At 45.1% G+C, this 27555-nt stretch overlaps 1 long non-coding RNA gene across 1 annotated transcript; it reads left to right on the top strand.

Annotated features, from left to right (window-relative positions):
- The first annotated feature begins 250 nt into the window (after positions 1-250).
- LOC118177621 lies at positions 251-27555 on the top strand. The gene is made up of 4 exons (XR_004755879.1): positions 251-578; positions 4857-4863; positions 16845-16851; positions 27545-27555. It is a non-coding gene; the product is annotated as an uncharacterized LOC118177621 (long non-coding RNA).

Genomic DNA, 27555 nt, shown 5'->3' with positions numbered 1-27555 from the left:
TATTGAACTGATGCGAGTGAAATTGTTAGCCCCACTAAACTAAAAGCAGGAGAAGGGAGAGAAAAGCCAGTGTGTCTAAGTATGGCTGATGGGTGAATTCAGGGAGAGGGATGTTACGGTGACTGTCAGCAAAGGCATCCTTACTCTGAAGTCTCTTTGGCAGCAAGGGAAGCAATAAGGTGCCACCTTACCCAAGTGCAAGGCCGTGCTGACATTGAGATGGTGCCCTGGGGTCATGGATGTCAAGGACATGGATATCTTTGTCAGGAGGCTTAAGGAATTAAATGTCGTCATCACTGACATCTAGTGGAGAAACATCTTGTGCCTAACAATGTGTTAATTATTTTTTCATTGTGAAAAAATAATTTCATTAGAAAGACTGTATGAATATCCATTGCCAGTGATTCCTCCAACCATGGATATATCAAAGCATTTTAAATTGTCTGTTGTTGCACAGTTAAAATATTACCCACCTTGTGCTGCTTGATTGCAAGATAGCAATGAAACATCACAACGTGTGTTGGAGCATTTAGGATCTGAACTACAAGAAAATGTCTTCAGCTTTGAAAATGTATATTGTAGGATTCTAGGGTCTTTTTTTTTTCATCTTCTTTCTTCATTTAGCAAACTTTTCAGACTCCCAGGATTTACTGCCATAGATGTACATTTTTACAGATTTACATTTAATTTTACAGATTCAATTTTTCAAACTTTAAAACATGGAAGTGGCCACTGGACATAGCTTTTTTTTTAGACTGATATTGAAAGGATGTTAAAAGGGTTTCTCCTTATTAGACAGTATTGCTTTATGTGCATTGAGGCTTGCCCAGTCATTATTTTGCTTTTTACATAGGATCATGGAATTAAGTTTTCAGGGAGCAATGTAGTTTTCATGTGTATGATCCACTTCAAACTCCTGGTCTTCCCATTTCTTTTTACGCAGGGAATTTCTTATGCCTGTTCTTATCTCACACAGGCTCTGGAATTAACACTCTCCTGGAAGGGATGCAGACGTGCCCAGTGGGGGTTCAAATAACACTAAGAGACTAATCAGACCTGACCCCACCTGTACTGCAGAGTTTTATGAATTAGCTGAAAAATAAAGGTGTAAGATGTGTAAGAAAATTGTAAATAAGAAGCATTTAAATGAATACATCATTGTCTCTTATAACTAGATTGTATGCAATGGAAATATATAATTGAATGAAAATCATATACTGTATTAGGGATTTTTACCCTTCCCCAATATCTCATGGAGTAAAGAAGTAGCACTTCTCCTTCTGATTGTCACATATTTCCAAGGGATGCTAAAAGATACACTGACTTTTTGAGTAAATATTTTACTTCTGGTACATTCCTAACCCAGACAAGAATTATCACTTTCACAGAGCTCATGACTTATTTACAAATGCCAGCTCTGGTTCAGGCATGGCATGTTCCAAGCAGAAACTCAACTATTTCAGCAGCATCTGTGTGCACAAGCCAGGTGACTAGCAGAGTAGGTCCTGCTGAACAACACCTGTGGAGACCTCTGTTGAAGCAGCAATATGCTGCTGACAAAACTGCTCCTGCCCCTTAAGGGTCTTTGTAGATGTCAAAGCATGCTGTTAGTGGACCAAAACATTTACTGTGGGACCAGAAGCAATGATACTAATGGCAAAACTGTGTACCCCAAGAGAAGGCTGTGCTGGACAGCTCACAGTGCTCAGTGACTCATTAAATACTTATTTCTTTTCCAGAGAAACTTGGTCCTCTCCCACTCGCCCCCAGTCTCTTTGGTGCTGTAGAGTAGCATTCCTCCTGCTTTTGCAGGTGTGGTTAAAGGACACTTTTGCCATGCAGGATGGACAAGGCCCACAGCCCTTTGCAGCCAGCCTTGGTTGCTTCCCAGCTCTAAGCTCCAGGTTGCCCGAGTCACTTTTGAAACTTCTAGGGCAGGCATCAGTCCCCTAAATGGTTTTGGAAGTGCTTCTCCCAGTGTTGATGCAGATCACAATGCACACTGACCTGCTGTAGGCAGCCTGAATTCCACCCTTCAGCAGCTGATGGGGAGCTGCATGGAAATAGCTTTGGGCTTTAAATGTCAGGAGGTGGAGGAAGCGTCTAGGCAGTTGTCCTGGTTTGGGCTAGGACAGAGTTAATTTTCCTCCCAGTAGCTGGTAGGGTGCTATGTTTTGGATTTAGGATGAGAATAATATTGATAACACACTGATGTTTTAATTGTTGCAGAGCAGTGCTTACACTAAGCCAAGGACTTTTCAGCAGCTGGGTGGTACTTAGCTGCCTGCCAGGGCTAAACCACAACAGCACCTTATTTTCCAGGCAGATGAGGCTCTGCACAAATTCACAGCCTTTCCTCCCTCCAAAGCCCACTGGGCATCGCTGTGTGCCTTTGCACCTCTCCTGCCCTCTGTGTGCTGCACCACATACAGCTTCCCCGAGGCTGAGCCCCGTCATCGCTGGGTCAGTGCGTCCGTCCTGCCTGAGAGCCAGCACCAAGTTCAAATCCTGCAGCTGGGAGGTTAATCAGCAACTGCAGAGGGAGTACTAAGGAAAAAACACATGTCCCTTCCAATTAATTTTGCTCAAATCCACTGAAATGAGCAGAGGGCCATAACACTCAATTATTCCCAGCAATCAAATTAAATTTATGCTTGTCATTAAAGAGTCACTGTTTGCCCTCAGCTGCCTCATCGGGAGCTCTGATCACCACTGTGTTATCACTGATGTGTGTGTGTGTGCATGTGTGAATGAATTCTTATGCATGCTTTATCCTCAGTCAATCTTTGGGGACTTCATTTGCCTGCTTTTTAATGCCATTCTCTTCATAGGGTTTGGAAAATACCCCCCAGTCTGATGTATTGTAAAAATGACTTGGTGCATAATGTGATTTGTAGTCCAGTGGAGAAAAATCAAAGCACTCCAGCTCACTTCCTCGTTTTAAATCCAACCCCAGCAGCTGAACTAGGCAGAAAGGTCTGAGCAGACCACGACTGGGGATGGCACAGCAGCAACCACCAGGAGCACAGAGGCAATTCATTGTGTGATGCTGCACGTGCAGTCAGCACTGTGATTTCAACACCTCATGGCTCTTGAGCTGGGCAGAATGTTTGGCTGAAACTTTTACAAAGAAAATATAGAGCAGCAACACAAACTGTTTTGTGGGTTTGTCTTCATTTTTCCAAGATCGTGGTCCTATTTAAAATATGATAACCCAGACGAGGTTGTGATGCCAAGGAGATGACTTCATGCGGTAGCGTTGTACCTTTGCCTCTTGTCTTCCTTCCTTTACTGATGTTGGCAGCTTTTGACTAGCATCCTGGTCCCCCTTTACTGCCCCTCTCTATCAGCGTCTTGCTATTTTGCATAATATCCACCTCACCTGATTTTATATCGTGTATGTATTTGTCGAGGATGCTCACTGTATCATCACCCAGACATGGAATAATGTGAACCTGAATATCACCCTGGGGCCCTCAGTCATTATCAATTTTGAAGCAGACAATTTCATTGCTTACTGCCTATTTGAGCCTATTTTGAACCACCAAAGATTTTTTATTTTTCTTTTCCCCATCCCATTCTGCTTCAGCCCTTGCAAATGAAAATGTTGTGAGAGAGCAGCTTGTGCTATCTTCTCCATCACAAACACAGTTATACTTACAAATGTGCTCTGTCATTGCAATCCCTCCTTAGGTTCCCTGTGAGCATAATTTTAGGTCCTTAAAATAGATTCTTGATGTTTTTAACTTTAAATAACTAGTATCATCCTCCCACTTTCCCAAGAAAAATAACCCACTGATTTTACTCCACATGCACACAATCACATTTCTTTCCATGAAATCCTATACTTTTTTTTTTTTTTTGAGGGGGGGGGAATTTAATATTTTTAGAAAGCAACTTCTGTAATTTGATTGAATGTTGTCAACCTGATCTTGGTGAACCAAGCTTTAGTCGAAGGAGATATACAGTTCAGCTTCTGCTCCCTTACTAAGCCAACAAAGAACACTCAGAATGTTTTTTTCACACCTTATGTGTTTTCTCATGAAAATGCATATTCATGGTTGTTTGATATAGGAGCTCACGTGGGTAAATGTATTTGCATAAACATTCAGATGAGAATATTTGCTGAAGTAATTAGGAGTTGTTTGTTTTTCACAAGTGTTTATTTGCAAGGAAATGTTTTTCTACCAAATATTCATGAATAAAGGAGGTCACGAATACAAACAAAATGATTCATAGGGATTATCTTGAAAGAAGATTTCCCTATATGTCTGCAATATTTTCACTCACCTCTAGTTGCTCTGTAGTCAGTCATCTGCAAAACCTGACGAGATCTGACAATGCATTTCCAAGTATGCAGGATCATCTGCAGCACTGATGGAAGAAGTACTATAGTGTCCCTAAAGCACTGAGCTTCAGCCAGTAATTAACAATAAGAAGTTAGAATATTAATTATAATAAAATAATCCTTGCCTGGCATGAGACCCTGAGTCTGGGCTAACACCTGTTCTTTATCCTCAAGATGCTATTCCCAGTTAATGCTTCCTGAGCACATCAAACTGAATCCAAAGAACAGGGTGTTATTCTGTTTCTTATAAACCCAGGAGATTTACTGTGAAGATGCTGCTTGAGTCATTTCTTCCACTTCGGAGCATGCCTTTGATTCCAGAGCTTCCTGATGTGCTGCTCCCACTTCATATAAGGAGCGTGGCTCAAGCTGCACAGCATGGCACCATGCTGGAGGTGGTGGATCCTCAAAGTGCTGGGACTGGCTCCAGCATGGTCCTGCCACCTCACACGCTCACCCACGCTACTCTCATCACAGTCTCATCTGCAGTGTCGGTGTGTCAGCCAAGTGCTGCTGTGCTGCTTCCACTCTCTTCCAGATAACAAAGGTCATTTCTGTGTGCGTTTTCTTCTTTATTCAAGGTAATGAGGAGAAGCATGAATGGATCTTTGTTCAGGATATAACAGCCATCTCATTAGCCTTCTACCATAGTGGGTTTCTGAATCATGTAGGTTGAGATTGTCAAAGTAGATGAAAGAAAGATGTTGGCCCCAGGGCCTCTGGGATCTTTCAAAAGCCTCAAATGAACTAGAATTACCAAATATTGGTGCTGCAGGTTTGACTCAAAACAGCATGAGTCCATCATCAACTTCCTGGTGCACTTCTCCCCCAAGAAACCCACTCTGAATCCAATTAGTGCCCATCAGGCTGGTGTAGGAGCTCTTGAGCATGCAGAAAGGGAACTTCAACCTTCAACTGAACCTCCTGAGTGTTGGCACAATGGCAGCAGGTTACTCGGATAATTAGCAAGAGCTCTTAGTGATGATGCCAGGATATTGAACATGCAAAGAGGATCCAGCATGGGTCCTGCAGCTAGAAGATGTGAAGAAGGAATGGGAGGGCCTAACTTCACGGAGTACCAAGAACTAATCTGCTCCACAGATATTCCAGCACTGTCCTCCACCAAGCAAACAAAGCAGTTTGGGTGACGATGGGTTAAGAGGCTTTTACATTGGTGCTCGAAGGAGAGATTGGAGCCAGAGTCTGTGGGATAAGTTTCCTGGAAGCAGGGGTGGAAGAGCATAAATTGGAGAGACAATGTCAATTTTGGTATTCTACAAATATCAGCTATTTTTGACTCTGATGGTAGTCATGGGAGTCTTACCAGACACTGTCTCCAATTTGAAAGTTGTATGTAGGGTTTTATAGAGTGACCCAAGGCCCAGCAAAGCTCTTTACAGATATGCTACAACTGCTCAACCAAATTATCTTAAGAAAGAAATGAGAAAGATACAGTCCGTAACAAATGCAAGTGAATACAAGACAAACTGACTTCTGCCAGATTGTTAATCTAGTAGGGAAAAACATAACTGGATCCACTGAATGGGAGCTGCAGCAAGGCAAATTCAACCTAGAAATAATTGTTGAAGCAAGGAACTCCTGGTTAATTTATGGTGTCTGAGTTCTGGCACACAACATCTCTCAAATCAGTTTTGATGTCTCTTTCCCAGATTTCCAGTTTGATTCAAAGGGAAAAGAGGTTTTCTCCAGGAACATCTATTTGAAATCACTGCTGCTGTTATGCAAGAGCTCAGGTGGGCCTGGAAATCCTTTGCTGGCACAGGCAGAAGGATCCCCAAGGCAATATAATTCTGAATTCAGTCTTTATAATGCAGGGTGATTTCTAGGGCAAAATAAGGGGTAGGGGGGGGGGGGAGGGGGGTTGGGGGAGGTAAATTAATGCTACCATAAATGTTTCTATGCCCGGATTTTGCAGGTGCAGAAATATTGCTTAAGCGTCACAGCCTCGGCATACCAGAAGAGCTCCTGCTGTGGCTGTAGCCTGGCTGTTCCCTCACAGCACATCGGGTTCGATGTCTGGGGGAAGATGTTCAGCTGGGGTGACCTTGGAGGCAGCTGGGGTGACCCAGCCGCTGCCACGCGGCTGCCCCTGCCCAGGGATCTCGGTGCACAAAAAGAGCCTTCTAGGAGGCAAAGTCCTCATGCTGCTCCTGCAATCCGAGGTCATGGATTAACAGGAGGTACTGATGCTTGCTTGACTGAGTACCTATCTCCAACATAAACCTCACTTGCACAACTGGAAATTGTAGCTTTTGGGACATCACCATTTTTAGGAATTGCCAATATCCTCCGCTAACACCATTAGCTACTCACATCTCATTGGAAAGCAGCTCCAGGAGAATGATCTGAGCTCAGACAGGGTGAACTGGAGCTCTGTGGCCTACTTAGCTGGTGTATATATTTGTCAGTAAGTGGGACACTCAATAACCTGAGATCTGACAGCCTTCAGATCCTGTATGGAGGGACGTCAATCATGCTGGCTTACATTAAACACCTTCCCTAGCATCTGGGCCATATTATAATATTCCAACCGTGCCAAATTACAAACATGAACCACACATGCTAATCTCCTGATCCTGTCTTATTTCCCTTTTGGACAGTCCCTGAGGGAAGGAAAAAAATCTCTTTTGTGAGCATAAGAAAATTATAAGCCATGCAGGGGGGAGGGGGCGCAGACAGGCACCACCCTGTGTATCTTCTGAGCCTAAGGTGGATTTTTGCAATTGATTTGAGAGTGTGTTTATGGCCATTTTCACGCTCTACACTGGTAATAATCATAATGGAGATATCCAGTAACTGGTAAATGGAATTAGAACAGAGGAAATCATCTGACATTTTGTGTGCTTCCCAGTGTGAACCCATGGTCTCACCTCTGCAGATGGGGAGCTGGGCAGGATCAGCTCCCCAGGAGGGGCAGGGTGCAGAGATCGCAGGCAGGGCATTGGCCATCAGCTTGTCCTGCCCTGGGGCAGCACGTGAGAGCTCCTCAGGAAGCATGTGGAAACCACTGGGTTGCTCAGACCAACTCAGAGGTGAATTTTACATCTTAAAGTAGATTCTGGATTATTTTGAATATACAGCTGACACAAACATATCCAGGAAATTCCTACGGCACGTTGAAGATAACTTCTTGGTACAGGTACTAAGGGAGCCAAGGTGGCCTCCTAGATCTGCTGCTTGCAAACAGAAAGGATCTTGTGGGTGACGTGGCAACTGTTGGCCGCCTCAGCAGCAACGACCACAAAGTAGCCAAGTGCAAAATCTTTACTGGCAGAAGGAAAACTGCCAGCAGATGATTCTGTGATTTTCTTCTGAGAGAGTGAATTTAGTGAGGGTAAAGGACATTTTTCTGACAGTACTGGCGATGGGATTCTTGGTGTGCAAACATGCTGGTGTAACTCAGGCACACCATGCCCCTTTTCCCCTTACAGCTCTCGCCCATGTCCAGGAGCACAGATCAGTATGAATGTACCCACAGTTCATCTGTTTCTAGACAAGGGCACAGTCAGTTAAGCAAACAATACAACTACAACAACAGGAAGCTTCTTGCATATCTTAAGGATACTGAGATGGAAGATCTGGCAGCACGTTCTGAGAGATGTTCAGCATCCCCAGGGACTCAGACAAATCCTTCTCCAAAAGCTGCTTCTGCCTCATGGAGCATCAGAAGTTGCACAGTGAGGACCACAAAGTCTTCTCAGTTCAGACAGGATCAAATGTGAGGAGCTGGGAAGGCCCTTCCCAAGACAAATTTTAGAAAAGCAGCAGCACACTTCTGAGTCCTGGTACATCTCCCCTGCCACAATGACCCTCAGGTGATCTTGCTGCCCAGTGTGAGAGTAGCAGTAGAAATGGTTTCAGTCCACTGCAACTGGAATGAACTGGGCTGTTTGCCAAGCGAATATCTGCTGGGTTATTCACTTTGCAAATCTAATCAGGAACTGGAATGTGCCAGGCTCATTACTGAAATTAAATTCACCTCCAATTAAAGAGAGAGCTACAAGCTTCCATCATACAGAGGTGCCCCCAGGCTGTCCATCCCCAAAACCAACCCCAGCCCTGCTGAAATGCAGGTTTGCTGAGCACCAGAGGGACTTCCAGGTGCAAGGAAGTGAATTGCTTCTTGTACTTTTCCCCAAAGCTGTGTAAGTAGGGAGTTTGGTGATGTCCTTAATAAGTCACCCTGTGACTCAGAAGCAACTTCAATGGTAGGATTTCCAAAGAACCCTTGCCAAGAGAAAGCTGAAGACACAGTCAACAACTGGAACATCTCCCATGGCAGGATTGTTCCTGGCATCTGTAGGCACCTTTACAAGTTCTCACCTTCACACGCCGAATCTTTCCTTGGGACCTACGTGTCTTGTGTCTGCATTTCAGAGCAGAATCACTCAGCTGGGAGTTCAGCTCTGGTCTTTAAATAGTTTTTCTAACAGTAGTATAAAGGTTTAATTCCTGTTTGTCATTTGCCATTCCAGGGTCTATTTGACAACCAAACTACCTTCCCTCCTTCCTCCTTTCCAATTCTCCCCCCTTCCTCCCTTTTCTCCCCTCTACTGAAACCCAGCGTTACACTGATGGGTTCAGGCCCTCTCCTACATGAATGGTGTTCAGATGTGGGTCTCACACTGGGGATCTCGCTCTACTTCTTCCAGCCTACGCTTGCTGTCTGGCTGATGGATTTAGCTGAGGATCTCTTGCATAAGGTAGCAGGCAGGTACCATTTACAGCCTGCAGAACCTATACACAGTTCCCAACACAACTGCCTAAATAATCCCCCAGGAGCTCAATGCTGGTTTTATTTTGGCTCTGTTTCTCTGGTTTACTTAGCACTAAATTACTTTCCTCTTCTCTCATGTGCTCTTGGGCAGCTTTTCCACTCATTCCCTTTGGCCTCTGGAAATTTGGAGACCCTCATGGTGACTGGTTATTGCATCTGGTGACTGTTTGAGCCTCTCTACGTTTCAGTCCCAAACTTAAAACCTGCACAGCCATTGCTCATGTCAGACCGCATGGGTGCTGGTGGTCACCCGCTTCACTAGTTGCTCTCTCAGGTGCCCTGTGGAGCTCAGAAGGGAGGTTTGTGTAGCCATGGGCCAGAGACTATTCCTGCACCCTGCCCACCGAAGGGACAGTCCTGCCTGCAATACATTATATTCTGCTCCCATTGCCTCTTGCACTGAAAATTTGACATGAAATTTCTGCAAACACTGCAATTATTCAGGAGCTGCTAGTACAAAGAGGAACTATGAGGGGTCAAGTGAACACCTTCCGCATGTTAGCAAGTACCATTCAAAGAGAAAAGCTGCACTGCTTGCCAGCTCTGCTCGAGGGCTGCGAGGGGAATCTGGAGTGCAGGTATGAGGTAAAGCCCAAAGAGCCTTCCAGTGGGCTGAGAGGGATGGAAGGCCCTTGTTATGGAGCAGAGAGCTCAGCACTGCTCCAAGCGTTAATTAGCAGCATCCTTTGCCTTTGGAGGTGTTCATCTAAGCACTTCCTTGGTGAGGGACAGCCTGTTTTTGTTGCCTAGATACAGCCTTGCTGGGGGGTTTGAGGAAGGTACCGGGAGCTTCATTAGAAGGGGATGTTAGTGGGATTTTCAGATTTAGCTGCACTATGTAAATTATTACCCAGGGCAGCCCTGAGGCAAAGCGGCTGCCTGTTACTATCAGCCACATATCACATCCAAGCACTGACAAGACAAATAAGGGTAATCGTCCCTCTCTCCTTAATCAGGGGGATGTGATTAGCGGGTGGAGGCCTTGGCCAGGTTCTCACAAGCACTACCCAGCTTGGCAAAGTGAGGGAAGGGAGCATCCCTGCAGACACAGGCTGGGATTGAGGACCAGCCCATCGGCTTTTGGAAGGGGGCAGCAAGCAAGCAGCAGACTTTCATGTCTCAGTGGAAGGTGGTGGGGTATAAGCATTAGAAAATAAAGAAGATCTGAGAAAATGGTGGTTTGTAGCTGTTTTTTCCATGTAACACATGCCTGTGCTAGAAGGCTGCACACCCAGCTCTGGTGTCTGTCTGTCCAGCCCCGGGCATCCCAGGAGCTGCTTCTGGCAAACCGCAGAAGGCCTGCAGTGATCCCTGCTCTCTGCCGAGGCACCGCAGGTCTCTGCGAGGTGATGCCTGCAGGGACTGGACCACAGTCAGAGCTGGAACGAGCAGGTAGGTGAGAGGAGCTGAGCAAAAAAGATGGCAGGAAGGAATGTAGACCAGGGAAGAAATGTGTGACTTCAGGGTGCTGATGTCCTCCAGAAGTCAAGGGAGTTGTTAGGGGGAGACTGAGCATTCCCCACAGCTGTATGGAAACATGGGAGCTGCTGAATAACAAAACAAGGCCAGATACACCAAGAAGGAAATGTTGACCCATCTGCCAGGAATGCACTGAAAGCCGTGAAAGTTCAGAGGGCACTTTGGAGATAAAGAGAAAACTGGACTGTATTAACTGTGGAGCTGAGTGTTCTTGAAATAAGTGTCCTGCAAACAGTGAATTTTGCAACAACTGCCATAGAAAGGAGCATTATGCAAATATATGCAAAGTGAGCAAGGGATACCTGATCACAGAAAGTGACAATGCAAATAGAAGGTGAATTGTTCACTGGGAGATGTCCTAAACAAAAGAGAAAATAGCTGAGGAATTATAGACCCCCACACTGCTAAACTTGATCAAGGCACTCAGGTGATGTGTAGGCAGTACAAGGCATCCTAAGAAGTAAGAAAGTCTGCAAATCAGAAAGGAAAACAAAACCCTGAAAAAGGCTAACTTCAGGGATTACAAAGATTGAAGACCAACTAACTGCAAGACATTTGTTTAATCAATGAGGCATCTGTCTGCACTCCACCCTTTTGCACTGAAGAGATCAGGTTTTGCAGGAACTAAAATGAAGAGAGGATTGAACTGTTTCAGAAAATGGCTGCTTTGTGGTGACAGGATACATGAAGTGATAGAATCAGCAAAGGGTAGTGTCCCTCAGGAGCAGCTTCATATAGGTGTGAAAATATACCAACTCTGGGAGTACTAAGTCTGGAAATAGCTGAAGAAAAGTACAGAAATGCAGCTCAGTTCTTCAGATATCCCAAAATTATCAGTTTCTCATTAAAGTACCCTTTAGCCCACATTTAATGGATTTGACATCTTGAAATGGCCCCAGGTTTGTCCCATTCACTGTGCTTTAAAGACAAGCATCTGAGATGTCTTCAAGAAATAAGAATATACAGGGAGAAAAAAAAAAAAAAAAAAAAAAAAAAAAAAAAAAAAAAAAAGGAAAATAACTTGCAAAGTAGTGAGGAGCAATGCCACAGAGTAACAAGTCAGCAAAGAACCTTGGGAACTGCATTGTATATGAAGGATAATTATGAATTAGTGCATTGCTTTATGGAGATTAATTAATTGATAAATAGAATAAGGACAGGTAGCCCTAATCTGGGGCAGGGTGCCATCACATAAACAACAAAATCAAAGATGTTGCACAGAGGAATTCAGCCAATGCAGGAGACAGCAGAAAGGAGACCTTGCAGATCAGTTATGCTTAACCCAAGTTATGCTACGAAAACTTCATCTGGAGGTGGAATGGCATGATCTCACATTGTTAGCATCAGCCAGCTCAATGCGTCAGCATTGGCAATCAGTTATCCCAGCTTGTAAACAAGCTTGTAATCACAGCACTCCACGGCAGCATTCATTGGAACACACCTGGAAAGGTATGCTTGTTTTTAAAGAGAAATCCAAGAAGCAGCTTTTTTTGATTGCACTTCCACAGACGTAATTATTGAATGCATTGATTTCATTAACCATAATGAGCACTTCCTTACCCGTTTGTCCATAGCTTCCTTCAGTGGATGGCATAGTGCTTGCGTAGGAACAGGTCCCTCAGTCCCACCTGGCAGTGCATGACTCAGTGCTGGATGGCTCCAGCACCACGATGCGATGCAAACATGTAGCCCTCCATTATCCCTTTTCACCCAGATGAATGAACCCTGAATCAGATGTCAATAACTATTTGACATTATTGGAGATCTCTGCATGCTGGTGAGTTTATCTCCATGTAATTTCCCTGTTGAGAAAGCAACAAAGGGCTTCAGCAACTGCTGCTCTGTGCAATAGGAAGCTGTGGTAGAGATTGAGCAATCCAAGGAATGCTTGAAACGCCTACTTGAGTTTTGGCTCTGGAGCCCTGTGTTTTGCCTTTTCTATGCATTCTGTTGGTTAGATGTTTCAGTTCTTCATTTCATCTCACTTGGCCTCACTTTTTGGCGGGATCCTTCCCTCCTTGCCAGAAGCCCGGTGCTGTGTTTGTGGAGCAGAGTGCACAGAATGGAAGCAGATGAACATGAATGCACATGAATACATCACCAGCTCTTACTGACCATTACATGAAGTTGTCTGGACCAACAGAACAACATCCTGTGCGTGACACAGCATCTTGGGTCAGCATTTGCATCATTCAACCCTTTATCTACCTAGGTCACTTTTCATTTCTGCTGAAGCCGAGGAACTGTGGGCATGGCTTCACCCATGAGCAGCTCACCCAGAGCTCTGGCTCTGCAAACACTGACAGTAACCAGGTAGCAATACGTCTCACTGTCTGGGACCACAAACGTGACCTCTGTGGAAATCACCGTTTCAGATAGGTAAGCAGCTCCCTCTTCTAGCCTGTTGTGGGGAGCGAACTCTCTAGCAGGGCAGTGTGCATGGTGCTGGGTACTGCAGGTCTCTCTGCCCAGGAGCTCCTAAAGGCAGAGAGTTTACCTGCAGGTGAATTCGGGGGGAAGAGGGGAAGGGCAGTGGTTTGCAGTGATTCATGTCTTTGCTACCCTGCCCGTTGTGCCAGCCCTCTGGTAGTTACATCGACACACCTTTCAACGGGAAATGAACAAATGATGATACAGTCTTGTGATGTCTCCCAGCAGCTACGTTTTGAAATCCACATGTCAGAGCCTAACCTGAAACTTCAGCAGTCTTTGTGTGTATTCCTGCTTTTCCAAACCATGGTCTCCGTGTCTGACAATTCTCCATTCAAACCATCTCTTTCCAGCACAGCATACAGGCACAATGAGGCTTGCTCTGTTTGGTACCAGGTCTGTCATAAGCCTGTCTTTGGTGCTGTGACAAGGGGACTTGTGTCTGCTGGAGATGCAGGAGGGGGAACTGTCTGGTGCTGTTCCTCCACCTGGGAGTTTTGTAGACTCACAGTGTGCTGGGACCTGAGCTGTTACTATAAGCCCTGTACATCCTTTCTCATGTGCTGCTTTTCCAGGTGAACACATTTGACTGCCGAAAACCAAACCATGACCACAGCACCAACACAAACCATGACCATGCACCAACATGCACTGCAGGCAGAAAACCCTTCTGAGGAATACGTGTTTCAGTGCTACCAACTCTTTTTTGCTTCTCTCCCAGAGCCCTGCAGGGGCTTGAGCATGCTGGGTGTCTGCAGCCTCTCCGTGTTTCCTGTTTTCATTCCAGTATCTGAAATGCTAACATACTGCATGCCTTGAATTCCAGCCCTGACGCACCAGGAAAAGGGGCCAAGAGCAGATGCATGAGAGTCTTGGAGCCTTTTGTGCCCTTTCCTCAGCCAGGCTGGGGATATTGATAACTCCCTGACTCTGTCCTTCATTCACTTTCCTCCCTTCTCTCATCTATTTACAAGACTTTCTGTATTATCCCTCACTATTTAATGCTAGCATATTCTTCTGGCAGAGAAGTGCTCTGATTTGTCCTTCTTTTCTAAGGGTAGCAGCTGGAAAGAACTCCCTTTCTGAATCAGTGCTTTTAGTCTAGTGAGAAAGCATGTACAAAAGATTGCTCTGAGGTCCAAGAGGTTTTGCAAAATATGTAGTATAGTGGACATAATACCATTTCCCCTTTGTAGTGATAACTTGCTAATTCCTCCCTCTTAATGGTACAAATCAGGAGTAAAACCCTTTAGGCAGTGGAAGTATTCTCTTAGCAAATATTTAATAACACTGCTTTCTGCACAGTGTCAATCAGACGCATCCCTTATGTGCCGTCCTTCAAGTCCCCATCCAGCACACACACCGTGTCCAAGACACACAAAACATGCAAACTTGGCAATTCATGATTTAAGGGACAAATCCTGACAAAATTACAGTGCTTAGTTGAGGCCAGATGTTGAGAGCAGAAATGTGGACTCTAAGCTGTGGCCAAGGCAAAACCCAAGCAACGTGCAATGGCACAGGAGAAGCTTTCCAGCCCCATCTGCAGCACCTGCTGTTGGCAGGACCTGCTCTCATTTCATCCCCTGCTGATATCTGCAGGAGCTCATGTCACTGCTCAGCTTTGGCCCAGCCATCAGGGCAGCTGGTGGCTGTGCCCACAGATGGGCAAGACATGTACTGCAATTTCCAGAACTGATGGCATCACTCAAAGGATTTCTTCCAAAAACTGTGCTGGCCCAGGGCAGCTGCCTTTCCCCATGAGGAAGGTGACAGTAGTGTGAGAGTGAGTGATGGAGAAGCAGCAGATTTCCACCCAAGGTGGAGCTTTCTCCACACATAACCATCCCACTCTGCCCATGACTTTGAGCTTGCAGCTTTTCTGTCCCAAAAGAAAGTAGCTCCACTTTTTTATGTACCTACTGCCTGCTCCTCTGTCACTCCCTGCCTGCCCCCTCTCCCAGCAACTGCTCAGCTTCAGTGCCCTGAATATCCCAGACTTGCTGTCAGAGTGGAGAGGAGTGGGGCAGGGAGGAAAGGATCATCTCCAGGTGGCATAAGAGATAAGGACAGAGCAGCAGCAGTGAAAGACCACTCCAGCAGGACAGCAGGTCTCAGCCCAGCCCACAGAGTTCAGGTTTCCAGCCTAGGATCATCTGTCTTCAAGGGCTACTACTCAGGTGTCTCTGCAAGATCAGATAACCCTTCAGATAACAGCAGGTTTTAGTCCCAAGGCACAGCCCGCGCTCCTGGAAGTGCCTTAAGGATGTGCAAGCTGAAACCCCCTGTGCTGGACAAGAGCAGCTCCTGCTCAGGGAGATGTTGTGAGGCGACGCGATGCCCTGGGCTCCCCACAGGCCACATCCCCAGGGGGGTCCTGAACACAGCGCCCAGGCGCTTCATGGGGTGACCCTAACTCCTCTGAGCCCACTTCAGCTCCATGTCAGTAGTCGGTTCCTTTGTTTTGGGCTTCTGATGAAAACTCCTCTTTTCCCTTGTTTAAAATCATATCCTCTTCCCAGCATCTTGAACTGAGAGGTATAAAAGACAAATGCTTTCTCTCACAATGTTTTAATTATTTAGTCAAAGGAGGGGCTGTATTTTGTCTTATTTTACTCACTTAGAGACACAGGCAGTTTAAAGTGGACATGTGATTAATTAAAATTGAAAGCTCTACTTTTTTTGGAAGTGTTATTATTTTTTAAATGTTGCTTTCACTAGTGTTTTCTTTTTACTACCTTCACCATCCCCTCATTTTTTACCTTCGCTGCATCTGAGACACATGTTTTTCTTGTGAGAAAAGCAAAACTATTTTTGAAAAACAGAAAACTTTGTGACAGATGAGAAAAGGTGATCAAATCGCCTATTTCTTCTAGGTTGAAATCACAGAATTGGTGTGCAAAGTTCTCCAGCGTTCTTGCACAGCTTTAGGAGAGAGACTTGTTCTGAAAAGGCTGTTCTGATGAAATCACATTTTCCATTACCAAAAATAAATAAATAAATAACGTCTTTATCAAAGACATCTTGACAACTTGACCTTGGCTTTGCTAGCTGGCTGGAGCAGGGAGTCTCTCAGTTATTTACATAAGTGTTTACAGGGGCTGAACTGCCTAAAGCGGAGGCTGCTCCTGTGCCCATGTGTGTTGTGACCCTGCTTCCCAGCTGGGCCCTTCCAGGCTGTAATGTCAGGCAGGGCTCAGTGGTCACCATTGATATCCCAGCCAGAGAGGAGCTGAGGCCTCAGCAGCCACAGAGAGAGGCATCTCCTTTCTCCAGATGAAGCTTCTCCATTGCAAGAGACACATGGGCAGGAACCATGTGGTTGGAGCCTGCCGAAGTGGGGCAAGCCATGGATCCATGAAGTCCTTGTGCTGGATGGGGCCAACGCCCAATCTCCTCAGAGCCTGTAGGTGCAGTCACAGCTGGTGGCAGCAAGACCAGTCAGAAGAATCCAGCTCTGTTTGCTGCCTGTCCCTCAGCCTCGTCTAAGGCTGGTCTGCCTCCCTGCCAGAGGCAGTTTGTGCATCACGTGCTGGTGGCTGAACCCATGTTGGCAATGCCTTCATGCAAAAATGAAGAACAAGTGGAGAGGGGTCTAAAACAGATCCTCTGATGTCTTGCTTGTGTGTGCCTTTCCAAGTGACCTACTACCATTTAAACAGGGTAGACATTAGTGTGAGCCACTGCTCCCCTTGCTCCGATAAACTTCCTCCATCCCAGGCTTGGTCTCGCATGGTCCTGCCCTCCACTGCTGCCTCTCCTGCAGGCCAAAATCAGCATTCTGGGGAGGAAGGTGGTTAGTGCTGAGGTTTGTAAGCAAAATAAATCAAGAGCCTGGAGCTCCCATCTGTCTCTCCCTGAACGCTATGCAAGGCAGAAGCCCAGGCATCCCATTAGCCCCTCTGCTGCTGGCAGGACTCCCAGCTCCCTCCATTTGTGACCGGCTAACATGCCCTTCATTTTTTCCTCTCAACCTTTATTTAATGCATTTGGGATTCCAATGTCAGCACTGCTTCCAGATAAAAGCATCTGCTCAAGATAAAAGCATCAGCTGGAGACATCAATGTGATTTCTAAGTACATGAAGAACAGAAGACGCCCTCACAGTGGGTCCGACCTTCACAGGAAGGAGCCAACAGGACCATCAGTGGGTATGATGTAGGGCAAGGCTAGAGGAGGGGCTTGATGGACCATGCTGGGGAGCAGGGAGGAGCAGGTGTGTTCCCTTTTGTCAGAACAGGTCTTCCATGCTTTAAGAGAGCTTGCTGAGGAGCTGGTCACCATTGCAGCCCAGGGGTGAGAGGAGGTGACGGGTATCAGGTAGGGAAGGGCCAGAGAGGTCTGTGATATGGCGGCTTTGGGGGCAATCCTCTTGTGTGTCCTTGAGAAATAACTACTGCTTGGTCGTGCCTCAGTTTCCCTATCAGTAAAACAGGATGTGCCACACTGCAGGCCCTTGGGGGTGACAGCAGAATCAGGCATGATCCCCTCACCCTATGGCCAGCTAGAGCTTCTCCTCAACAGCCCACCTCCAGGGTCAGCTGCCTGCTTAGCCCTTCACAGAACCACTTTGGAAGAAGCAAAGGAGACACTGATGCTGCATAAGGGAAGACCCCCACTTTTAAGAGGAAGGTGGGGGCTAGTGAGGCCTGGGTTTTTCACTTTCAGACCAATCCCAACTCCCTGCTGAAGGTGGCAGCTGCCCCTGAGAAGTGATGGGTCTCCCAAAGTGCCAGTCACGTCACCCCATCAGGCACCATGGCTCTCCAGAGCAGGCTGGACACAGGCTCAGAGCAGGAACACGAGCTGGCTGGAGGGGGATCTCGCGCCTCCAGCCACAGGCTCACCCCACGGAGCAGAGAGCAGTAGGAACCAGAGTAAGGAAATGCCACTGGAAGTGACTGACCATGAATCATTCCTACACTCACATTTTCTCCTGCATTATTATCCTTTTTAAAAATTGAAGATAGTAATAGGTTACTGTCGTTGAAAGTTAGATAATGGGAGATTTTAGGGAGATAAAATTCGAATGGTATCCAGGGAGAGAAAGGGATAGGGAGAGAAAATTGAAAGGGATTCATTATGAACTTAGCCTAACTTATAAATATTCCCCCTGGTTAGGACCTTATGGTGTTAATAATTAACCAGAATCTTATGAAGGCTAAAATAACTGCAATACACACGAAGATCATCGCTTCAGCATTCTGCATGTGCACAAACCTTGCCTACCACTCATCTCAGTTACTGTGGCAACAGTACATCTGCTTTCCACAATATCCTTCATTAATCATTTACACTCAGGAAAAATAACGTCCTGGAGGAATGATGCCACACGTGCTGTTTCTGCTCACCTTCTGCCAAAGCATTGGACCAGCTTTTAATACAGCCTCTTGACCACTATTTACAGACAAAACCCTGCACCATGCAAGGTGTGGGCTGGGTGCTCCTCAGCTTCATCCATTCACAGCCTTGATGGGTTTGGGTTATTCACTCATTTTGGTGAGCATTTCCCAGCACAGCAGGAAAAGCCTATTCCCACTGCAGCCAGGGTGATGGTGCCCACCTTCACCATCCCATCCTGGATGCTCATCTCACTGCTTCACACAGCTTCTTCTCAGACTGGAGCAGGTTATTTGAAGATTACAAATAATCTGAGTGTAAAATATCTCCTTTTATAATCTTTCCTGAGCTACCCAAAATAAAAGAAACTGCATATTCAGCAAGTAATCAACACCAGACCCTCATGTTATACTTCCTATATCAGAGTACAGTGGTGTTTTATAGTACTGCTCCGTAAGCCTCCTGGACCTGCGCAAATGTTATCTCCAATTTACTTATGGAAAAAGTGAGGAATAGGCAGGCCAAGTAATGCTCCCTGATGCACGTCGTACACCCCAAGGACAAATAGATCTCTGTTTTCTCCTGCTTAGTACTCATGCACTGTACAATTGGGTCATTCCTAGACTTTCTTGAAAAACTAAACAAATTTATCTCTTTTAGACATTTTCCTCAGCTATCAGATAGTTTATATATCTTTTCTACACTCTCCCCAGCACTTGTTTCAACCAGAGGGGCCTCAGAGCTGAAAATTATGGCTGCGGGGAGCATGAAGGCCATTGGCAGAGCAGCACAACTACAGGAACCAATGGTGGAAGAACAGTAGAGTAAGAACAGGATGGCTTTTTGGGAAACCCTGGTCTGAAACAATTGGGGGCATGGGGTGGTATCTGCCAGTGGGCAGGACATCACAACGGCTGACATTACCTTGGGCCTATACCTGAACCATTAGGTTCAGGTGTAAAAAGGTCTGGAGATGCTCCTGGGCACTGGGACCAACAACCATCATGGGCAGCCCACACTATCTCATGGACTTTCTGAGTCTCTACAGAAGGACAGATGCATCCAGAACAGTCCCAGGAGTGCTCTAGCTGCTGACTGTGGGCAGGAATCTCTTTGGAGAGAGCTGTCTGGCACAGGCCAAAATTTGAGGCCCTTTCAGTCAGTTTAGCAGTGCAGACTATTGCACTTTGAGCCCTGGCAGCACTGTCAAACTCTGTTTAATGTGTCTGCCATGGTTTGCTGCTCTGTAGTAGAAATGAGGACTGAGGGTTTGGCGCCTGGCATTGGTTCATCCCAGACAGGAAGCAACAACTCATTTTCTGCCATTAAATTCTGCAAGAATGCTTTAAAAATTAGTTATGTGCTAAAATATCCTTTCTGCATGGAGTGGGTAGATAGATTCATTAATCAACCTGCTGAATGCTTAGAAGGACAGCAAAACAGACCATTGTCACCCAAGGCTGAATGGAGATCAGTGAGATGCACAGTTGTAGCAATTTCACATTTGCCAACATGCCATGGGGCTACCATTTGCCATTTTTATGATCATCTTTGCCACATTTGTCAATTTGTTAGCATCACATTCAATAGCATTATCCACCAGTTGAAGTAATTTTGAACACAGTTTCAGTTTTAAAACTTTGTCCCTGCACAGGGTCACTGAGCTGCCCCAGGAACACTGGCTTCTGTAGCATGGCATGGATGGATGAGGTCCTTCGAGCTCTCCTCTGGGGAAGGACAGGGACAGCAGGAGTGCCTGCAATGGGAGAATGGAGACAAATGCTGGTGCAACACGTGATGGAACCAAGAGACTACTGAAGCCATTTTTCTCCTCTGGGAAGTATCCTGAACCCCTTCCCATGGAGCATTGCCCCTGTTGCAAGAGAAGGTGGAGATAGCTTTGTACTCAGTACCAGAAACAACTGCTTTTCATGCAGAATACAAAGGAAATCCCCAGGCTGGACACAGCCTTCCCATCTCATCAGCCTCTCCCTAGGGACACAGGGTGCAACCACCCCTAGCCCCTCCACCACTCACCAATTATCCCAAGCAGACTAGGAAAGGATTTATGGGATGTGATGCTATTTCAGGCAGTGGACACAACAACTCAGCAGCTTTTCCCAGGTCTTGGTTCCTAATTAAGCCGTTGTCAATTCTAACACCTTCCAAATGGAAAAAGATATCTGCTATGTCACTTAGTACACAGCACTACAGATAATAAGGTGGATGGAATTTAACAATCAGGAATCCCCAAATGGGGGTTATTTTATTGTACATTTCCCAGAGATTTTACTTCAGGACTGTTCAACGCCATGGCACAAGGAGTATGAAGTAAGCAAGCTAATTCAGGCCAAGCAACTTGCCAAAAAAAGGAGCACAGCCATTTATCTTCTTGCTTAGGCATGCCAAAGAAGACCCACTGTAAAGGCAAATATAATTTGCCCAAGGCTTAGCCCCTCTGCATTGATCCGCCCCCAGGGCCAATATCTGTCAGTAAGCGGAGAACAGGGTGGTGCTATCTGCATGTGCTGAAACACGCCGGTTGTGGAAGATGCAGGAAGAGAAATTTCTCCAGCCCCCCGCTGCTCCCCAGCGAGTGATGGGGCTGGTACCCTGTGCCTTGGGTCCAAAAGGGGGTCGAACTTCCCTGGGGGGGGCAGAGCAGGAGGGGGCTAGTGGCAGGTGGCCACGGGCGCCCACCCACCAGTGGAACCTTGACTGACAACTGCACAGGGCGAGATCCAGAGCAGTGCCTCTGCCTCTGCCCCACGCAGCCCCGAGCGGGAGGGAGGGTGAGCTGTCGGTATGTGCATGTTACATGGAAACCTTCTGGGGTGGAAAATAGCTCTAAGCACCAAAGAGGAGAATTAAAGTGCATTCTAATGATATGTGTTTTATGTCTGAATGAGTCTCTCGGATTACAGTATTATTTGAGTCCATGTGATGAAATCCAGCCAGTAAGAAATCTGCCATTATCTCTTTCTATATTAATAAACGTATTTACATTTTAGAGCTTAAATTTAACTGTTACATTCTTCAACAAGTAATTAAACTAAGCTTCAAATGAGGAAATAACTTCACCTACTCTCTGCTCCCCCCAACCACGTGAATATTAAACAAACCAGTTGGAAACACATCTATTTATGGGGGGAAAAAATAAATTATAAATTAATTAAATGCAGTTTTCTTTCCCTGCAGCTTCATTCAACCTTTATATCAAAAACGACATGAAATGCATCTGTGTTCATTGTTTAAAAAAAAATAATAAAATAAAATAAAATCCTTTGAACACATTTCCATCTCCATTTAAATTAAAAAATTACTTAGCACAAAGAATAACAAAAAGCCTTCTGTTCAGGAATACAATGAGTAATGAACTTCAAATCATATCTGCATGAAAGATTGTCAAGATGGATACTGTTTTTTCCATATGACCTGTTTTTTTTCTAATTATTATATTTTTCCTGGCTCTGATCTTATAAACAGTGGCACCTCTCCCTTTTGCTTGCTTAAGAAGAGGATTGTTTAATCTCTGACATTTCCTATTTCACAGTCTTCTTTGCAAGTGTCACACAATAGAGCCTTGTTGGTCTCAGTTTAATTAAACACAATTACTTTGCTTTAAGTAGCAGAGGCAGTGACACTAAAAAGTTCCAGCTCAGTCCCTTGTCTTCTTGAAAAATAATACAGTGTCAGTGAATAATTAAAATATACACAGCATCAGAATTAATTAGCATCTTAACACTTTTAAGTACTTAATAGCCTTTAGTTCTGGACTTTTTAGTTGAAATGGTTTTGGAGACCACTAGAATTTGCAAGCGGCTTTCTGTGACATTCTCCAGGTCACAGACACCTTCACCTTTCTCAGCAGCTGGGCTACAAGTTAAATCCCCGTGGCGTGCCACAGGGTCACCTGCGATGTGAACTCCTCTGCCCGTTTCCCCTGAATGTGCCAAGTGGGCTCTGGCTCCAGAAGGAACCCCCTGCACCTGGGTGCTCAGCGGCATCTGGAGTCCTGAAGGAACCAACACAATTGAAATCAGGGCAATTTCAGATCCATGCTGCTATTCTGGTTTCTCCATGCAAAATACCCATTTCCAAGCAGTGCTGCATCTGTCATAGCTGGGAAGAGGCAGAGAGGCTTTCTCAGCACTTCACCTGCCCTGCATGGAGCGGAGACCACAGCACACTGAGCTGTGCCGGGGCAGGCTCCAGCACTTGCAGCGGGATCCCAGCCACTTATTTCTATGCAGTTCGTATACACTTGTATAGTAATCTGTCAATATCCCGTGTGGTCATTCCCATACACCAGCCCATCAATATTTATTGCAGTAATTTCCACTCATCTGAATAATAGAAATTGCAGATGAAAAAGCTGGTCAGCAGTAGCGACAGGAAGGAAATTGGGTATCGCAGTCTCAGTCGAGTGCCTGGAAGAGGCTGCTCTCTACTTGAAATGTAGCTGTGTGCCTTTCATCCCATTATACATACTTGCTCCAAGCCAGTTCTTCCTCTTTCATGAGTACACTTTTCAAATGATAATGGGCTGGTGTCATGACCTTGCTGAAGCAGAGACTGCCGTGCTAAAAATATTAACGCTTTTCATTTTTGCTTCCAAGTCCCAAATGGTTTTGCTGTTTTTCTCTGAACATTTCAAACATATTGATGTCATTATAGAAATGAACTTACCCCAGTCTGACTGTAATATGATAATACACAGCATATGCATGCAAAAGCTGATTTCATAACAATTTTGGCTGTGTGGCACCCGAGCAGCCCCTCTGTGCCCTCAGACTGGTGCATCACATCACAGACATTATTCATGGCCTCGTGGCAGAGCCAGGAACAGAGCCCTGGATGTTCACAACCCAGCATGATCTTCAACACACTCACACTTCCACTGAACATATGGATGTAAGAACTGACCAAAATTAATATTAAAATCCAGTTTTCAAGTCCTTTTCATGGCCAAGAAAGGCTTGCACAAACCCAGAATAACTGGCCACAAATGCACATGTGAAATGGAAGTCCTTGGATTCTTGTCTTATCAGAACCAATCTCAGCTGACGGCCTTCTTTCAGCCTCAATATTGGCAACACCTTATGGGTGTGTGAAAGCATACTGTGGTCAGAAAATAAAATCCATGTTATAAATGCATTCAGTGGACTATAAAACAAATGAAAATCAAATAGCCACAAGGATAATGACTAGGGGGTGGAAATGTTAACATATATTTGAAGCAAATATGTATTCTGAAAATTTCACAGGTTCTTTATTAGATGGAAATCACCAGGTTGATGCTAGCAGTGTAGTGTGCTTTCCACAGCTCCAAGGAATTCTGTAAACTGTTTTGCTAGCATCTGCAAAGTGGGAGATACTTTTCTACCAAGCTGAGATAACACAGAAGTGTCTGCTCCGCCACTAAGAGAAGGAGGGTGTGAAGCTGTGATTGAGAAAAACAAAGTTTAACTGATTGCTTAAACACTTCAAAGTTAAACAGCTCCAATAACCTGCAACCAAGGGTTTGGAAGTGGATGCTGTCATAGGATGATGATATTTTTAATAAATCTAGAGAAGTCATGAAAGATGTACAAGATGGGGAAAAAATAATAAAAAGAACAAGGTAATTAGAGCTGTTACCCTGCTATAAACTGAAGGAAGGGCAGACACATACTGAAAGATGGCTGTGGAGATCGCACACCATCATTAACAGCACTCAGTAAATAGGCTTCTCAAATTAAGTTCTTGAAATTTGTCTCATGGTGAAAAAGGTGAGATGATCAATGTATTTGATTTATCTATGAACAGGCTAAAGGGTGAATTGAGGGGATTGCAAAGTGAGTTGCAGGTATTATGAGTGCATATAAGTAATCACAGGAGTATCTGATCTTGGCACATGATGCACTCTCCAACAGGTAACATTTTTATTTAAAGACTCTAAGCCTTTAAAAGGCATGCCCAATTCACTGGGAGAATCCATGGGCTGATATTCAGCCAGTCGCAGAAGCAACAGGAGTCATCTCTTGTGATCATGATATCTATGGAGATCTTCCAGAAATGTCCCACACTGAAAGATTCAGCAGATCTCCAGTAGATTTACTGCAGTATTTAAGAAGTGAATGTTTGTACTCCGTATCTTAATACAGCACTATCTATAAAAAGCATAATTTAGTCCTCCTCAAAGAACCACATTTATTAGGACTTATCTTTAATCCTTAAAAAAACTAGAGAAAATAAACTCATCATAACTAGCTAATTACACAATATATTTATTAGAAAAATAAATAAACTGTCAAGAAACTGGAGGAGTTTCCTAAAGTAGGCATAAACCTCAAACTGTGAAAATAAAAACTACTCTTACAGAAATTGTAGTGCTTTCCAGCACAGAGTTAACCAGTTTGGTTGTGGTGCCAATGGTGGGACCAGCCTGCCAGGCATGCTGGGGGATGCTGGTGACAGGTGTGGGCAGGGCAATGTCCCCTCGTCCCCCTGGCACAGTGTGCACACCACGCCTGGGGCTAATGCAAGACCTGAACTGTTTGTGGCAATCCCTCTTTGTGAGGCACCTCTGGCTTCTCACAGCTGCAGTATTCGTGGTTTCTAGCTGCTCTCAGCTTAGGGCCTCTTAGCAATGAAACTGCTGTTTGTTCTGCGTTGGAAAATACCAACTCACAAAGCCCCACTTTTTTCCTGGAAATATCTCAGGCTGGGAAAATCTGCCTGGGATTCAGCTCAGCTGCCAGGCTGCCACACGCGTGGACCTGGGATTCCCAGGGCTGCGGGTCTGGTGGGCAGCACTTGGCTACCAGCCCCATGCTGTCTTCTCTGCAAAGCCCCAGCTCCCACCACCACTGAAACCAGCCAGCTGGGTCCATCTCTGACTGGGGACACTGGGAAGTGCTGGGAAACCAGGTCTAGGCAGAAGGTGCTCTGAGCAGTGACGCTGACAGTCAGCTGTTTGTCACACAGCCCTGGCAGCATCTGGAGAGTTCCCTGTTCAAAGGAAATGCAGAAAAGTTTCGTTTTCAGCCCGGTTCAGATGAAAATCAAATTTCGACTACCCCAAATATTCATTTTCTTGGAAATCACACTTTCTGATCAAGTTTCATTTTCTTTTTTCAGTTTTTCTCTTCAGTGGTCAGCAAATACAACTCTCCTCATGGCTGCCCCAAATAGAGAAGCTTCACATAAATGGGGACCATCTGGATTTCTGAGCAGGTGAAATGTAAAGATAAGTTCAGGCTTCTATAAGCAAGAAACAAGATATTTGCATAAATCCTCCTCCTCTGCACCTGTGTTATTTCCGCCCTGAATGATGAAACCTTGCCCTGTTGGTACCATAACAATCAGAATGCCCAGAGCTACTCAGGACTCTGAACCATTGTGACAGCAGATCAGCAGGGCAGGCTCTCAGAAAACAAGCAATGGAGTTTTTCAATATATATGTTTATTTCTTTGTATCTTTTGCAGTATTTCTCCACTATGAGGACAGAGCTGTTAATATTACTGAATCTTAAAATCTCAAAAGGGGAATATAAATCTTAACAGTTACCTACTCCTGTGCAAAAAAACATTGCATGGGGCATTTAGCAATTGCATAGTTTTCCTTCATATGTTATTAAAGCTCTGGCCAAAATGATTTTCAAAATCGCATAGCAAACAAGTATATAACGAGAGAAGGAGAACAACTCAGATTAAATCCAGTTTCTCTATGGCCACACAGCTGCTTGTAACTACAGAATAGCTGCTGTAATCCATGATTTGGATAACTGTTATTTAATTACGTGTTATGTTATTTTATTATTTATCAGTCTGCAGATCAGTGGAGGCACACTCAGTTGTGAACCTCAGGAGTGGGCTTAGTGTTGCCCTCAGTTTTTCTGCCTGCACTTGGTTTGCAGCAGCAGCGGCTCTGCCTGGTCTGCTGCTTATTCCTTAACAGCTTTCAACTTTTGTCCTTGTGCCCTTTGCCTCCCTTCTCCAGAACTATGTAAGGGATGAGAGTGCTAAATCAGCATTTTCAGACGCACAAAATAACAAAATAACATTAGTGATAGAACAGGGCACTGTGCTCAAGAAAAAAAAAAAAAAAAAAAAAAAAAAAAAAGAAAAAAAAGTAAGCATGACACTGTTAGAGTGCAGAAACTCTCTGTTTCAGTTCAGCTGTCAGTGCACAACAAACTTCTACTTTTCAAGTGGATGGAAAATGTCCCTGTACAACTCATCTACAAAGATATTAACAAGATGCTTCACCTCCTGAAGACCCTGTTTCTCTGGTCCTGAGTTGCCCTTGTTGCAGAAATATGAGAAACCAAGTACAAGAGGAACAATAGGAAAGAAAATACTCTGCTTTAGCTGCTGCACAGCATGTTCCTGGCCAGCCTTGTATATTGCCAACAAAATATGAATTAAGTACATTTACTGCTATTCCTGCAGCTGAGCAGAGGAGCTGGCAACCAGGTCCATCAGGAAGATTCCTGAATAAATACATGAGGAAAAATGTTTGTTTATCAGGGACAACCCTTCTGTGAGATAGGCATATCCCACATGGTGCTGGCCCCTAGTATTGATCATCCTCTGGTCTCTGCAGCTGTAGGTACAAGCCAAGGCCACCAGACAGTACTGAGTGTGTATGTAACCTCGAAGCAGTTCAACCTCATCTCCTCCCTTTCCTTCCTTCTAACTAATTAATTTGGGAAATTTATGGTATTTAGAGCTTGGCTCTGCTCTGTTGTTTGTGAGGATGCAAATGAAACGTTGTTGAAGCTTGTCTGGTGCTGGAATACACAAAGCCTTTGTGATAAGCTGATTTCTCACACCAGGCTCACCCTCCTGCCAGGCAGCTGATTGAGTTGCCACCTTACTACTCTTTTCCCAGGCAGCTGGAGGGTGTGTTGCCACCAACATTTTTTTTAGTGGCAAAGCCAGTTTAAGAAATTCTTTCCCCCATCCCTTCAGTTGTGTCAATACAGCTGTCCGGGGAGCTGTGGCAATTTGGATGGCTGACCTGGTCACATAAAAAGAATAATTGGAGGAGAATTTTTTAAAACTGACTGAAGTCAGAAGGGAACCTACACTGAAGGGGGGGGGGGGGGGGGTGTTACTAAGCGAAAGCAGGAATGGATAGCTGAGAGGTGGGAAATCCTTAAGCCAACTTTGCC

Source organism: Oxyura jamaicensis, chromosome 23 (assembly GCF_011077185.1).
Source record: "Oxyura jamaicensis isolate SHBP4307 breed ruddy duck chromosome 23, BPBGC_Ojam_1.0, whole genome shotgun sequence".
NCBI lineage: Eukaryota > Metazoa > Chordata > Aves > Anseriformes > Anatidae > Oxyura > Oxyura jamaicensis.
The sequence above is the reverse complement of the archived record's forward strand: the minus strand, read 5'-3'. Positions and strand labels throughout refer to the sequence as shown.